Here is an 8252-nt window from a genome sequence, read left to right on the forward strand (position 1 = left end):
AGATTCGTCATTATATACAGTCCCCCAAAAAAGTAGCGTTAGCTAAGCGGTCGATGCGATTCGAGGCTTTCCGACCTGTTTCTAAACGGTTGGTAGTTCTACAACCGCGACCTTAAAGATGAATGAGTTTATACGTTTTTGAACCTTGTGAATCATCTGAGGCTTCAGATCATATATTACATGACTCGGAGTGGATGTCGTAAATGGACACCAGCACCATGCCAGTCATCAACGGGATCTAACATCTAATGGAGCGAGAAATTATCGGGGAGACATCTCAAGATGTGAAAGGAGCTATTATTGGCCTTCACAACGAGGGTATACGTTAGGCTGAGATAGCACGGCGAACTGAGGTGAACGAACCCACAGCATGATGATGGGTGGGTCAGGCGCCACGAAACAACTGGTGCCACACTGAAACTTACAACAATATATGTTACCTACAAGTCCCTTGAATTGAAACCTTATTTTGGTGTTAAACGAATGCAGTTAGCATACCACTAACATGGCAGATCCCATGTACATCGATATATTGTATATTGCTGTAGCTGTTCACTCTAATAACAAGTATTATTGGCTTAGTCACTCTTCATAAATCAGACATATCGTGAAAAACATAAGTTAACATATTGTGAAACTCAGTATGAATAAAACTCCATTAGTACAACAACGTAATGATGAAACACTTCCATTTAATTTATATATTTCAGTGTTATTGTAATCATCAGTCAGTGGCCTGTTTACCCAGTACGATACATACATTAACAGAGCTTAATGGATTTCTTGTTATACTGAAGTATTTAGTATGCCATACAAGGACAACCCCCTCCCCCCAATCCTACACCCATCTCTAGCTGTTGCTGATATGGCGAGCAGGCGTAACAACTTATGCTGATGCACTGGGGATCATATCAATGCATTGCGTCGAGCGTTTCAAAGTGTAATAACGGAAATCTAACAATACTTTCGGGGGACTGTGCATAGGACATTACAACTCACGACACAGCCATGTGATGTCCTGGTAACATGTTTTCCTGGAAAGTTCACCCTGGAAGTGATGTGTTATTGTGAGGGTAAAGAGAGAGCAAACAGTCGTGAACACAGACTTAGCTCACCCGTCCATTAAGTCACTAGCAACACGTTATGTTCAACCCCGCGTCTTAACTCTAGTATTAACTTATTGTTGGGATATAATCACTCAATTTTATCTTTAAGAATATATTATCCCCAGAGTTTCACTTGTTAAACTAAAAGAAAACGGTAGTGAGAAGAACCCCCGTCTTGTTCAGTCTCTTCCTCACTCCTTAGATCAGTCAGTAGGAGGAGGAAGAGGAAGGGACATATAATCCCATACCTCTGATGAGCCACTTACCACGTCCATCTGGGTGGTCAGTGTTGGAATATTCACTGTAATAACAGACGCCCGGACCTATTAAAGTCACTAACCAAGGGTAGGCTTGGTTAGTGACGTCAACTGTAAAATAAAATAAAAAGTTGCCTGGGTCTTTGTTTTGATGATTTCATACAAAGTAAAAAATAAATAAAAAAATAAAATAATAATTCACTATTAATTGTATTTATACGCGGCGTGTATATCGAGTCACCAGTGTTGATGAACAAAACTCACGTGGCCAGTTAATGACACCCTCCTGAGTCGCCCTGTAGCGGCACACTGACATAAAGAGGAGGGGGTGATCATTTACTATTGGAAGGAAAAATATGTATTATTTCAGGTTTACACTGTAGTGAGCCGTGAAATCCTGTAGTTAAATCTGGTTGACACACACACACACACACACCTGCAGGCGACGTGTGTTTTTTCTGATCTAAGACCAACAGAATTATGAGGGTGACGATAATACTACAATATAAAGTGTTTAAGAGAACATTCATAAGCGTTTTATAATGTTTAGAAGAAATTTGGTTAAAGTAAACCTCACGTCGTGGAGAGTTTGTTGTTTATAAGAGCCTCGACGGTGACCAGAGAGCGTTCATTCAATACATTTACTAAGTGTTTTATTGTGTGAAGGAAAGATGGCGGAAGAACTTGCTCATCTGTGTTTTCAATATTCATGTTGATTTATGTCATCGAACTAACAATCTGACGTCGACAAAGTGGTCAAATTTACTTTAAACAAATATATCCATTCTTAGATATTTATGTCCAAACAAATGCAACCTTCCTAATATCTCTTCTCATACGAGGTATTTTTGGGTGGAGCCAGTTTCCCCGTGTGCCGCTGTGGTGTGTTTCAATAATCCACTTAGTTTAATGATCAGCGGTAACATTCCTTCACTTCCTCTTAAACTGAAGCAACAATGAAGTGGAAAAAGCGCCATTGTAAGCAGTTATGTGTTGTATTGTGATGATAAAACCGTTGCAACATTAGGACGACGAAAAATGGTGTAGCAGCTTGTTCATACTTTGCCAAGATTGTTTCACTGTTTTTCTTTCTCGTCAACCATAAAGGAATTCTATTTTGTGTGTTAATAATTCTACGTCATTTATCTACATATAGATGTATAAATGGTTGATGGATTCTACCTTAAGTTACTATAAATGACAGGTGTAATGATTTAGGGATTTTACCTTAAGTTGCTATAAATGACAGGTGTAATGATTTAGGGATTCTACCTTAAGTTACTATAAATGACAGGTGTAATGATTTAAGGATTCTACCTTAAGTTACTATAAATGACAGGTGTAATGATTTAGGGATTCAGTTATTAGTGTGGTTTAAACTATGTCCTTACATCATGACAGCAAATCGTTAATGGAAAATGTCCCTCTGACTTTCTGCCTCAGTCTCCTCTTATCACAGCGTTGACTTAAGCTAGATGATAATAGGTGACTTGTGTCTCATTAATAAGGGTGAGAGAATGAGGGGGAGTGAATGAGGGGGAGTGAATGAGGGGCAGAGAATGAGGGGGGGAAATGAGGGGGAGAGAATGAGGGTGAGTGAATGAGGATGAGTGAATAAGGGTAGTGGGGTGGGAATAGGTTGAAGGTGCAGGGATATAAACATTGTTGATAGACTTCACTGTGGGGCTGTTTGTGGTTCTCTGTGGCTCGATCCCAGAGAGAGAGGGAGAGAGAGAGAGAGATTTAACCACTGAATTATAAATGGTCTTCTCTGAAACAACGACAACAACAAACAAAACTATTTAATAGTTGTTCAATATACAAACAACTATGAACTATGGTTACTTAACACGTATATTGTATATTATTATAAATAGGCTTCATCAACAGTCCTAGAGGCCGGCGTCAGCTGAACACAACCTACTCTCTGGTCACACATAAACGGTTACAGTACTGGTAGGAGTAATACAGTGTAGCTTAAGGTAATAAACAAACAGTGTATTATCGTCAGCACTTGAGAATAAACGTTCATTTTAGTGCTGCTTTTTATGAGATTTTTTTAATGTATTGTGGTTTTATACTTCTATTTTATTTATGGGTTTTACTTACGTTGTAATTTTGTGTTATTTTCCGACTTACAAATACATTATGTTGTCAGTCATCCTTATAACTCTTACTTCTTCTCCCTGCAGGTAAGAGAGTAGTGACCGTCCAGTGACTTCCAGGCTTACATTACGTACAATTCTCTGGGTAACGTATATATTTATTTATTATTCTTGTTATGATAGTAATGACCGTGACGCTGGAATATCGCCCCTACCTTCCGTCTAACTACCTGGAGGGGCTGTGTTCCTTGTCACACCTAGACTAAGTGTGTTGGGGTGCTACTGGCCGGAGTGTGTGTCATCTTGTCTGGTTACTACTGTGTCAAGGTCTCCGAGTACCTGTCCATTCCTTTTGCCTGGTTGGTGCTTGCAGTTGCTTCAAGGCCTCTGAGGTGTCCATTCATCGGCCGGTGTGCTGTTTGGGTTCACGCTTACCATTCAACCTGGAGGAACTTGTAGTGTTTGATCATCGTGACTCTTAAGGTGTCCAGAGACGAAGAACACAGATATCACCTCTTGAGTCTGTACAGGTCTTCTATACCCCCGGATACCTGAACACTTCCTGCTCGTCAAGTCCTCACACAGTTCTGGTATTTACGAGGATCAACTGAGGGACTCACACTAAATAAACTTTCTTAACACTCACAACTTAACCCAGGAATGATCACAGCGAGGACTGTTGTTTTCGTGAGGGGTTTTCGTGGTCAAATGGGCTCCAGTCCTATTGGGCCCTAACCTAACCTAACCACACCTAACCTAACCATAATGGGTAGCCACAAGACCCCTGACAACATATTACTCTCTCTAAGTGTGTGAGTCCAGTCCCCCCCGCCCCGTATAACAAAGAAACATACAACTTTATGTGTTTTTAATGAGGGGTAGAGGCCGAACACCTTGGCTAACCCTCCAAAATCCTGCCTTTGTGACACTACTGGGCTGCATGCTCTTTGCTCTGCCAAATATCAGCTCTCTGTCTTCTTAAGTGTGGCCGTGCATAGCGAACAGACAGACACTGTGCTTTATATATAACATTACTATACTGTACATCGAAAAAGAATTAATAATTTTATATCAGTCCTACAAAATTTTATTTCTGCATATACTTCCTGGTAAATCAGTGGTATTTTTTGCGATTGTTTTATAAAGATATGTTCTCAGGTCATACAATCGGTAGATGTTATGTACATATAAGCAATTATTTTTTTTTGGTATATACAGTATAGTGCAGTAAAAAATACTATCTCTTTATATATGAAAAATTTAACCTGATTATTATTATTATTATTATTATTATTATTATTATTATTATTATTATTATTATTATTATTAATTAAGAGTGATTAGTGGTAGTGGTAGTAAGTTGTACTAAGTAAGGGATCTTACTGCAAATATGTTGAAAGAAATCTGTTGTGATGTCAGGGTAGAACCGACCCTCCTTCCATTGGACGGTGAGAATTTCCAACATAGGACTTCAAACACATCTAACGAAGCCCGTGTTGACGTCAGTGCTCGAGGATTCTGTACGCTGGAACAGCGAGCCTTCTTCGACATCAGGATTTCTTATCCCATGGCCGCATGTCACCGTAACTTAGCTCTCGATGCTGCACACAGGAGGAACGAGAACGACAAGAGAAGGGCATACGGGGAGAGAATTCTGAACGTTGATCAAGGAAGCTTCACTCCTCTAGTGTTCACAACCTCTGGTGGGATGGGACCAAGTGCAAGATGTTTCTACACCAGACTCGCGGAGGTGCTATCCGAACAGAAGCAGCAGCCCAGAAGTTATGTTACAGCCTGGATGAGATGTCGACTGTCCTTCTCTCTCCTTAGGTCTGCTTTGCTCTGCCTCAGGGGAACGGGAGCGTCGGCCCCAAGGCCGACAACAGTTGCAGATATTGATTACGAGGCAACAGTCACTGAATGCCGCATAGATCGGCGGCTCAACTAACTCAACACAGCTAGGATAGCTACGTATGTATTAGGATAGTTTATTCTAAAGTAATAAAATGGCAGCAAAGGTGTGGCTATTGGGGGAGGCTGGAGGCCACGTTGAAAAAATAAAAATAAATAAAAAAAGTTGTATTAGTAGTAGTAACCAACCCTTAATTATTCGTTATTGTTTCATATTCAATTCCGTATGTTGCGTTGGTGTGGTAATCCATAACGGGGTCAAGAACATGCTAAGCCGCGGGCACAGTTACGAGAGGTGATGACTTATTAACCCTGCGTAAGCGTGACCCTTAGTACACGCTGGCCCAGGGGCGGCTGTTGGGGTCACCTGGAGAGAGAGAGAGAGAGAGAGAGAGAGAGAGAGAGAGAGAGAGAGAGCCTTCCATAACTCCACACAGCCCTTCATTACCCCTCCATGTGCACCCTCCCTCCCACCCTCCCTCCCTCCCTCCAGCTATAATCACTTCACACCTGGAGGGTACACCTGAGCCTGCCTGCTGAAAGACCATAGGTTCATCTCTCTCTCTCTCTCTAATGGTAACACACACACACACACACACACACACACACACACCAAGGACAACCTCTCATTTACTGCCATCAACACTATCTCTAACATCAACACCTTCCGTAATCACGTAGTCTCTCTCTCTCTCTCTCTCTCTCTCTCTCTCTCTCTCTCTCTCTTTTTTTGTCTATTTGTCTTAATTTCTTTATTTTTGTTTGTATCTGTTCTCTTTGTTTTTTCTCTCTTCCATCTCCTTTTTCGTCTCCTTTACTTTCTTGGGAAGACGAAGAAGAAGAAGGTCGTAACACTAGTCAGCCAGACAGTATCGCTGTTTTCCCCGGATATTTAAAGTGTAGTAAATCATTTAGTAAACCTTTTAATTTGGCGTCTCCATGACCATAATTGTTAACTCTCCCGATTTCTCGATAAAAGCTGGTAATTTTATCTTCACTTTTTGTTTTTAGTTTTTAATCTTAGAATCTCTGCCAGTATAGGATTTATTTTTTAGAATTACATGAAGATTAGACACCCCAGCCTATTGCATCTGGTGTGGGGGTGAGGGAGGTAGATTAGGTTAGGTTAGGTTAGGTTAGTTGACCATTTGGTAAATAAGCTGGAGAGACTGATATTTAGTTGATATGTATGTATGTATGTACTATATGTATGTATGTATGTATGTATGTATGTATGTATGTATGTATAAACTCTCTGTGGATCAACATGGAATCTTCCCGCTGATGTGAGGAAATATTTCTTCTGTTTTCTCTTCTACCAGTTCCCTCGGTTGTGCGTCGCTGCCGGGTGTACGACCCCCCCCCCCCTAAGCAGAGGTATGACCAATTCTTAGTCACCTTTGTTGACTTCTAACCCTTTCCTCTCTCCTACTATCACCTTCCTCCATCTCCCATTACTTACCGTCTCTCTCTCCACCTGGCTTCCTCCTCCCACTTCTATACCTCACTCCTCACACCCCTCACTATCTAAAGTCAGCTGCATTCACGACCCAACAATTCAACAGTTCCATTTTTCTAAAGCACTATTTGGCAACCCCGTTAAGAGGAGGCCGATCAGCTGATTTCTGTTGTGATGACGTCAGACGCCCCCGCAGCTTCGGATTTTTTTGCGTTCGTGGATTTTTTCCTTGATTACTTTAGTTTTATTTATGATTCTTTTCTATTTATCTCATTTTTATTGATTTATTTGTGTATTTATTTATTCTATTTGATGCATAGATGTTTATTGGGTACTGAATTATATGTTTATTTGTTAATGTAGTTAAACAGAGTATTTCTTTTAATTGTCTTTGTCTATGAGAGATATTCATTGTTGTCTTTTGTAATTGTCTTCGTCATTATTCTAATTATCATTATTACTGTCATCATACCCATCATCATCATCATCATCATCACCACCTCCATCATCATCATCATCACCATCACTACCACAACCTTAATAATCATCATCATCATCATCATCATCATCATCATCATCATCATCATCATCACCACTGTCATCATCATTATCATCATCATCATCACCACCACCACCACCATCATCATCATCATCATCATCATCATCACCATCACCATCACCACCACCACCACCACCACTATCATCATCACCACCATCATCATCATCATCACCACCACCATCACTACCACCACCTTTAATAATCACTGATTGTCATCATCACCATCATCATCATCATCATCATCATAATCATCACCACCATCATCATCATCATCATCATCATCATCATCATCAACATCATCATCATCACCACCACCATCATCATCACCACCAATACCATCACTACCACCAATCTTTAATAACTATCATCATCATCATTTCATCACCACCTTAATCATCACCACCATCATCATCATCATCATCATCACCATCACCACTCACCACCACCACCACTATTTCATCATCATCATCACAAGAACCATCCACGTTCCTACGACCCATAATACCTATACATCCAGCTGCCATGATAGAGTCTCTGTAATTCGACGCTATCTTTTGTCCCTCTCTTGAGTCAGGCTTCAGTGTCGTCGGCCATTACCCGCTTAGAGGAAGTCGAGGGAGATGAGATTCTGGTCGTATACGATCCTAACCTGAGTCTCTGTTTTCTTGTTGTGTCAGGGCTAGGAGGTTTGGGGGGGGGGTGGGCAGGGTGGGGTTGGGGTTAGGGAAGGAGTCTTGCACGTTTCGCCACTAACTCCAATCCAGACCTGTACTGCTAGCACTGATTGTTCTTAAGTGAAGTGAGACCAAAAAATACATTGGTGGAGGATGGTTATTGATATGTGTGTATGTGTGT

The sequence above is a fragment of the Homarus americanus genome, unplaced genomic scaffold, assembly GCF_018991925.1.
Source record: "Homarus americanus isolate GMGI-L3 unplaced genomic scaffold, GMGI_Hamer_2.0 scaffold53496, whole genome shotgun sequence".
NCBI lineage: Eukaryota > Metazoa > Arthropoda > Malacostraca > Decapoda > Nephropidae > Homarus > Homarus americanus.